We start from the raw sequence: 8,361 nt of genomic DNA, 5'->3' as shown, positions 1-8,361 counted from the left end.
GGGGCCCCCAAGCAGCCCCTCTCAATTTGGGTCTGGGGGCTTTCGTTGAGCATGGAACCTGGGAGATTCCTGCAAGGTTGTAGTTCGCGGCCCGAGAAGCACTCTCCGGCCAACATGCCCAACTGCAGCAACAGCTCCCAAACCGAAGGAGCCAGGACCCAAAGACCTAGCTGGCCTGAAGGGCCCCCAGGGGGCCCCAAGCAGCCCCTCTCAATTTGGGTCTGGGGGCTTTCGTTGGGCCGGGAACCTGGGAGAATCCTGCAAGGTTGCAGTTCGCGGCCCGAGAAGCACTCTCCGCCCAACATGCCCAACTGCAGCAACAGCTCCCAAAGCGAAGGAGCCAGGACCCAAAGACCTAGCTGGCCTGAAGGGCCCCCAGGGGGCCCCCAAGCAGCCCCTCTCAATTTGGGTTTGGGGGCTTTCGTTGGGCCGGGAACCTGGGAGAATACTGCAAGGTTGCAGTTCGCGGCCCGAGAAGCACTCTCCGGCCAACATGCCCAACTGCAGCAACAGCTCCCAAACCGAAGGAGCCAGGACCCAAAGACCTAGCTGGCCTGAAGGGCCCCCAGGGGGCCCCCAAGGAGCTCCTCTCCATTTGGGTCTGGGGGCTTTAGTTGGGCCGGGAACCTGGGTGGTACCTGCAAGGTTGCAGTTCGCGGCCGGAGAAGCACTCTCCGGCCAGCATGCCCAACTGCAGCAACAGCTCCCAAAGCGAAGGAGCCAGGACCCAAAGACCTAGCTGGCCTGAAGGGCCCCCAGGGGGCCCCCAAGCAGCCCCTCTCCATTTGGGTCTGGGGGCTTTTGTTGGGCCGGGAACCTGGGAGATTCCTGCAAGGTTGCAGTTCGAGGCCCGAGAAGCACTCTCCGGCCAACATGCCCAACTGCAGCAACAGCTCCCAATCCGAAGGAGCCAGGACACAAAGACCTAGCTGGCCTGAAGGGCCCCCAGGGGTCCCCCAAGCAGCCCCTCTCAATTTGGGTCTGGGGGCTTTCGTTGGGCATGTATACCTGAGAGGTACCTGCAAGGTTACAGTTCGCGGCCCGAGAAGCACTCTCCGGCCAACATGCCCAACTGCAGCAACAGCTCCCAAAGCGAAGGAGCCAGGACCCAAAGACCTAGCTGGCCTGAAGTGCCCCCAGGGGGTCCCCAAGCAACCCCTCTCCATTTGGGTCTGGGGGCTTTCGTTGGGCGGGGAACCTGGAAGATTCATGCAAGGTTACAGTTCGCGGCCCGAGAAGCACTCTCCGCCCAACATGCCCAACTGCAGCAACAGCTCCCAAAGCGAAGGAGCCAGGACCCAAAGACCTAGCTGGCCTGAAGGGCCCCCAGGGGGGCCCCAAGCAGCCCCTCTCAATTTGGGTCTGGGGGCTTTCGTTGGGCCGGGAACCTGGGAGATTCCTGCAAGGTTGCAGTTCGCGGCCCGAGAAGCACTCTCCGGCCAACATGCCCAACTGCAGCAACAGCTCCCAAACCGAAGGAGCCAGGACCCAAAGACCTAGCTGGCCTGAAGGGCCCCCAGGGGGCCCCCAAGCAGCCCCTCTCCATTTGGGTCTGGGGGCTTTCTTTAGGCTGAGAACCTGGGAGATACCAGCAAGGTTGCAGTTCGCGGCCCGAGAAGCACTCTCCGGCCAACATGCCCTATATCCAGCAACAGCTCCCAAAGCGAAGGAGCCAGGACCCAAAGACCTAGCTGGCCTGAAGGGCCCCACAGAATGCCACCAAGCAGCCCCTCTCCATTTGGGTCTGGGGGCTTTCGTTGGGCATGTATACCTGAGAGGTACCTGCAAGTTACAGTTCGCGGCCCGAGAAGCACTCTCCGGCCAACATGCCCAACTGCAGCAACAGCTCCCAAACCGAAGGAGCCAGGACCCAAAGACCTAGCTGGCCTGAAGGGCCCCCATGGGGCCCCCAAGGAGCTCCTCTCCATTTGGGTCTGGGGGCTTTAGTTGGGCCGGGAACCTGGGTGGTACCTGCAAGGTTGCAGTTCGCGGCCGGAGAAGCACTCTCCGGCCAGCATGCCCAACTGCAGCAACAGCTCCCAAACCGAAGGAGCCAGGACCCAAAGACCTAGCTGGCCTGAAGGGCCCCCAGGGGGCCCCCAAGGAGCTCCTCTCCATTTGGGTCTGGGGGCTTTAGTTGGGCCGGGAACCTGGGTGGTACCTGCAAGGTTGCAGTTCGCGGCCGGAGAAGCACTCTCCGGCCAGCATGCCCAACTGCAGCAACAGCTCCCAAAGCGAAGGAGCCAGGACCCAAAGACCTAGCTGGCCTGAAGGGCCCCCAGGGGGCCCCCAAGCAGCCCCTCTCCATTTGGGTCTGGGGGCTTTTGTTGGGCCGGGAACCTGGGAGATTCCTGCAAGGTTGCAGTTCGAGGCCCGAGAAGCACTCTCCGGCCAACATGCCCAACTGCAGCAACAGCTCCCAATCCGAAGGAGCCAGGACACAAAGACCTAGCTGGCCTGAAGGGCCCCCAGGGGGCCACCAAGCAGCCCCTCTCAATTTGGGTCTGGGGGCTTTCGTTGGGCATGTATACCTGAGAGGTACCTGCAAGGTTACAGTTCGCGGCCCGAGAAGCACTCTCCGGCCAACATGCCCAACTGCAGCAACAGCTCCCAAAGCGAAGGAGCCAGGACCCAAAGACCTAGCTGGCCTGAAGTGCCCCCAGGGGTCCCCAAGCAACCCCTCTCCATTTGGGTCTGGGGGCTTTCGTTGGGCGGGGAACCTGGAAGATTCATGCAAGGTTGCAGTTCGCGGCCCGAGAAGCACTCTCCGCCCAACATGCCCAACTGCAGCAACAGCTCCCAAAGCGAAGGAGCCAGGACCCAAAGACCTAGCTGGCCTGAAGGGCCCCCAGGGGGGCCCCAAGCAGCCCCTCTCAATTTGGGTCTGGGGGCTTTCGTTGGGCCGGGAACCTGGGAGATTCCTGCAAGGTTGCAGTTCGCGGCCCGAGAAGCACTCTCCGGCCAACATGCCCAACTGCAGCAACAGCTCCCAAAGCGAAGGAGCCAGGACCCAAAGACCTAGCTGGCCTGAAGGGCCCCCAGGGGGCCCCCAAGCAGCCCCTCTCCATTTGGGTCTGGGGGCTTTCTTTAGGCTGAGAACCTGGGAGATACCAGCAAGGTTGCAGTTCGCGGCCCGAGAAGCACTCTCCGGCCAACATGCCTTATATCCAGCAACAGCTCCCAAAGCGAAGGAGCCAGGACCCAAAGACCTAGCTGGCCTGAAGGGCCCCCAGGGGGCCCCCAAGCAGCCCCTCTCAATTTGGGTCTGGGGGCTTTCGTTGGGCATGGAACCTGAGAGGTACCTGCAAGGTTACAGTTCGCGGCCCGAGAAGCACTCTCCGGCCAACATGCTCAACTGCAGCAACAGCTCCCAAACCGAAGTAGCCAGGACCCAAAGACCTAGCTGGCCTGAAGGGCCCCCAGGGGGCCCCCAAGCAGCCCCTCTCAATTTGGGTCTGGGGGCTTTCGTTGGGCCGGGAACCTGGGAGATTCCTGCAAGGTTGCAGTTCGCGGCCCGAGAAGCACTCTCCGGCCAACATGCCCAACTGCAGTAACAGCTCCCAAAGCGAAGGAGCCAGGACCCAAAGACCTAGCTGGCCTGAAGGGCCCCCAGGGGGCCCCCAAGCAGCCCCTCTCAATTTGGGTCTGGGGGCTTTCGTTGAGCATGGAACCTGGGAGATTCCTGCAAGGTTGTAGTTCGCGGCCCGAGAAGCACTCTCCGGCCAACATGCCCAACTGCAGCAACAGCTCCCAAACCGAAGGAGCCAGGACCCAAAGACCTAGCTGGCCTGAAGGGCCCCCAGGGGGCCCCAAGCAGCCCCTCTCAATTTGGGTCTGGGGGCTTTCGTTGGGCCGGGAACCTGGGAGAATCCTGCAAGGTTGCAGTTCGCGGCCCGAGAAGCACTCTCCGCCCAACATGCCCAACTGCAGCAACAGCTCCCAAAGCGAAGGAGCCAGGACCCAAAGACCTAGCTGGCCTGAAGGGCCCCCAGGGGGCCCCCAAGCAGCCCCTCTCAATTTGGGTTTGGGGGCTTTCGTTGGGCCGGGAACCTGGGAGAATACTGCAAGGTTGCAGTTCGCGGCCCGAGAAGCACTCTCCGGCCAACATGCCCAACTGCAGCAACAGCTCCCAAACCGAAGGAGCCAGGACCCAAAGACCTAGCTGGCCTGAAGGGCCCCCAGGGGGCCCCCAAGGAGCTCCTCTCCATTTGGGTCTGGGGGCTTTAGTTGGGCCGGGAACCTGGGTGGTACCTGCAAGGTTGCAGTTCGCGGCCGGAGAAGCACTCTCCGGCCAGCATGCCCAACTGCAGCAACAGCTCCCAAAGCGAAGGAGCCAGGACCCAAAGACCTAGCTGGCCTGAAGGGCCCCCAGGGGGCCCCCAAGCAGCCCCTCTCCATTTGGGTCTGGGGGCTTTTGTTGGGCCGGGAACCTGGGAGATTCCTGCAAGGTTGCAGTTCGAGGCCCGAGAAGCACTCTCCGGCCAACATGCCCAACTGCAGCAACAGCTCCCAATCCGAAGGAGCCAGGACACAAAGACCTAGCTGGCCTGAAGGGCCCCCAGGGGTCCCCCAAGCAGCCCCTCTCAATTTGGGTCTGGGGGCTTTTGTTGGGCCGGGAACCTGGGAGATTGCTGCAAGGTTGCAGTTCGAGGCCCGAGAAGCACTCTCCGGCCAACATGCCCAACTGCAGCAACAGCTCCCAATCCGAAGGAGCCAGGACACAAAGACCTAGCTGGCCTGAAGGGCCCCCAGGGGTCCCCCAAGCAGCCCCTCTCAATTTGGGTCTGGGGGCTTTCGTTGGGCATGTATACCTGAGAGGTACCTGCAAGGTTACAGTTCGCGGCCCGAGAAGCACTCTCCGGCCAACATGCCCAACTGCAGCAACAGCTCCCAAAGCGAAGGAGCCAGGACCCAAAGACCTAGCTGGCCTGAAGTGCCCCCAGGGGGTCCCCAAGCAACCCCTCTCCATTTGGGTCTGGGGGCTTTCGTTGGGCGGGGAACCTGGAAGATTCATGCAAGGTTACAGTTCGCGGCCCGAGAAGCACTCTCCGCCCAACATGCCCAACTGCAGCAACAGCTCCCAAAGCGAAGGAGCCAGGACCCAAAGACCTAGCTGGCCTGAAGGGCCCCCAGGGGGGCCCCAAGCAGCCCCTCTCAATTTGGGTCTGGGGGCTTTCGTTGGGCCGGGAACCTGGGAGATTCCTGCAAGGTTGCAGTTCGCGGCCCGAGAAGCACTCTCCGGCCAACATGCCCAACTGCAGCAACAGCTCCCAAACCGAAGGAGCCAGGACCCAAAGACCTAGCTGGCCTGAAGGGCCCCCAGGGGGCCCCCAAGCAGCCCCTCTCCATTTGGGTCTGGGGGCTTTCTTTAGGCTGAGAACCTGGGAGATACCAGCAAGGTTGCAGTTCGCGGCCCGAGAAGCACTCTCCGGCCAACATGCCCTATATCCAGCAACAGCTCCCAAAGCGAAGGAGCCAGGACCCAAAGACCTAGCTGGCCTGAAGGGCCCCACAGAATGCCACCAAGCAGCCCCTCTCCATTTGGGTCTGGGGGCTTTCGTTGGGCATGTATACCTGAGAGGTACCTGCAAGTTACAGTTCGCGGCCCGAGAAGCACTCTCCGGCCAACATGCCCAACTGCAGCAACAGCTCCCAAACCGAAGGAGCCAGGACCCAAAGACCTAGCTGGCCTGAAGGGCCCCCATGGGGCCCCCAAGGAGCTCCTCTCCATTTGGGTCTGGGGGCTTTAGTTGGGCCGGGAACCTGGGTGGTACCTGCAAGGTTGCAGTTCGCGGCCGGAGAAGCACTCTCCGGCCAGCATGCCCAACTGCAGCAACAGCTCCCAAACCGAAGGAGCCAGGACCCAAAGACCTAGCTGGCCTGAAGGGCCCCCAGGGGGCCCCCAAGGAGCTCCTCTCCATTTGGGTCTGGGGGCTTTAGTTGGGCCGGGAACCTGGGTGGTACCTGCAAGGTTGCAGTTCGCGGCCGGAGAAGCACTCTCCGGCCAGCATGCCCAACTGCAGCAACAGCTCCCAAAGCGAAGGAGCCAGGACCCAAAGACCTAGCTGGCCTGAAGGGCCCCCAGGGGGCCCCCAAGCAGCCCCTCTCCATTTGGGTCTGGGGGCTTTTGTTGGGCCGGGAACCTGGGAGATTCCTGCAAGGTTGCAGTTCGAGGCCCGAGAAGCACTCTCCGGCCAACATGCCCAACTGCAGCAACAGCTCCCAATCCGAAGGAGCCAGGACACAAAGACCTAGCTGGCCTGAAGGGCCCCCAGGGGGCCACCAAGCAGCCCCTCTCAATTTGGGTCTGGGGGCTTTCGTTGGGCATGTATACCTGAGAGGTACCTGCAAGGTTACAGTTCGCGGCCCGAGAAGCACTCTCCGGCCAACATGCCCAACTGCAGCAACAGCTCCCAAAGCGAAGGAGCCAGGACCCAAAGACCTAGCTGGCCTGAAGTGCCCCCAGGGGTCCCCAAGCAACCCCTCTCCATTTGGGTCTGGGGGCTTTCGTTGGGCGGGGAACCTGGAAGATTCATGCAAGGTTGCAGTTCGCGGCCCGAGAAGCACTCTCCGCCCAACATGCCCAACTGCAGCAACAGCTCCCAAAGCGAAGGAGCCAGGACCCAAAGACCTAGCTGGCCTGAAGGGCCCCCAGGGGGGCCCCAAGCAGCCCCTCTCAATTTGGGTCTGGGGGCTTTCGTTGGGCCGGGAACCTGGGAGATTCCTGCAAGGTTGCAGTTCGCGGCCCGAGAAGCACTCTCCGGCCAACATGCCCAACTGCAGCAACAGCTCCCAAAGCGAAGGAGCCAGGACCCAAAGACCTAGCTGGCCTGAAGGGCCCCCAGGGGGCCCCCAAGCAGCCCCTCTCCATTTGGGTCTGGGGGCTTTCTTTAGGCTGAGAACCTGGGAGATACCAGCAAGGTTGCAGTTCGCGGCCCGAGAAGCACTCTCCGGCCAACATGCCCTATATCCAGCAACAGCTCCCAAAGCGAAGGAGCCAGGACCCAAAGACCTAGCTGGCCTGAAGGGCCCAACAGAAGGCCACCAAGCAGCCCCTCTCCATTTGGGTCTGGGGGCTTTCGTTGGGCATGTATACCTGAGAGGTACCTGCAAGTTACAGTTCGCGGCCCGAGAAGCACTCTCCGGCCAACATGCCCAACTGCAGCAACAGCTCCCAAAGCGAAGGAGCCAGGACCCAAAGACCTAGCTGGCCTGAAGGGCCCCCATGGGGCCCCCAAGGAGCTCCTCTCCATTTGGGTCTGGGGGCTTTCGTTGGGCCGGGAACCTGCGTGGTACCTGCAAGGTTGCAGTTCGCGGCCGGAGAAGCACTCTCTGGCCAGCATGCCCAACTGCAGCAACAGCTCCCAAAGCGAAGGAGCCAGGACCCAAAGACCTAGCTGGCCTGAAGGGCCCCCAGGGGGCCCCCAAGCAGCCCCTCTCCATTTGGGTCTGGGGGCTTTTGTTGGGCCGGGAACCTGGGAGATTCCTGCAAGGTTGCAGTTCGCGGCCCGAGAAGCACTCTCCGGCCAACATGCCCAACTGCAGCAACAGCTCCCAATCCGAAGGAGCCAGGACACAAAGACCTAGCTGGCCTGAAGTGCCCACAGGGGTCCCCCAAGCAGCCCCTCTCAATTTGGGTCTGGGGGCTTTCGTTGGGCATGTATACCTGAGAGGTTCCTGCAAGTTTACAGTTCGCGGCCCGAGAAGCACTCTCCGGCCAACATGCCCAACTGCAGCAACAGCTCCCAAAGCGAAGGAGCCAGGACCCAAAGACCTAGCTGGCCTGAAGTGCCCCCAGGGGGTCCCCAAGCAGCCCCTCTCAATTTGGGTCTGGGGGCTTTCGTTGGGCGGGGAACCTGGGAGATTCATGCAAGGTTGCGGTGCGCGGCCCGAGAAGCACTCTCCGGCCAACATGCCCAACTGCAGCAACAGCTCCCAGAGCGAAGGAGCCAGGACCCAAAGACCTAGCTGGCCTGAAGGGCCCCCAGGGGTCCCCCAAGCAGCCCCTCTCAATTTGGGTCTGGGGGCTTTCGTTGGGCCGGGAACCTGGGAGGTTCCTGCAAGGTTGCAGTTCGCGGCCGGAGAAGCACTCTCTGGCCAACATGCCCAACTGCAGCAACAGCTCCCAAACCGAAGGAGCCAAAACCTAAAGACCTATCAGGCCTGAAGGGCCCCCAGGGGGCCCCCAAGCAGCCCCTCTCCATTTGGGTCTGGGGGCTTTCGTTGGGCCGGGAACCTGGGAGAATCCTGCAAGGTTGCAGTTCGCGGCCCAAGAAGCACTCTCCGGCCAACATGCACAACTGCAGCAACAGCTTCCAAAGCGAAGGAGCCAGGACCCAAAGACCTAGCTGGCCTGAAGGG

Source organism: Gallinula chloropus, assembly GCF_964237585.1.
Source record: "Gallinula chloropus genome assembly, chromosome: 25".
NCBI classification, from domain to species: Eukaryota; Metazoa; Chordata; class Aves; order Gruiformes; family Rallidae; genus Gallinula; species Gallinula chloropus.
The sequence above is the reverse complement of the archived record's forward strand: the minus strand, read 5'-3'. Positions refer to the sequence as shown.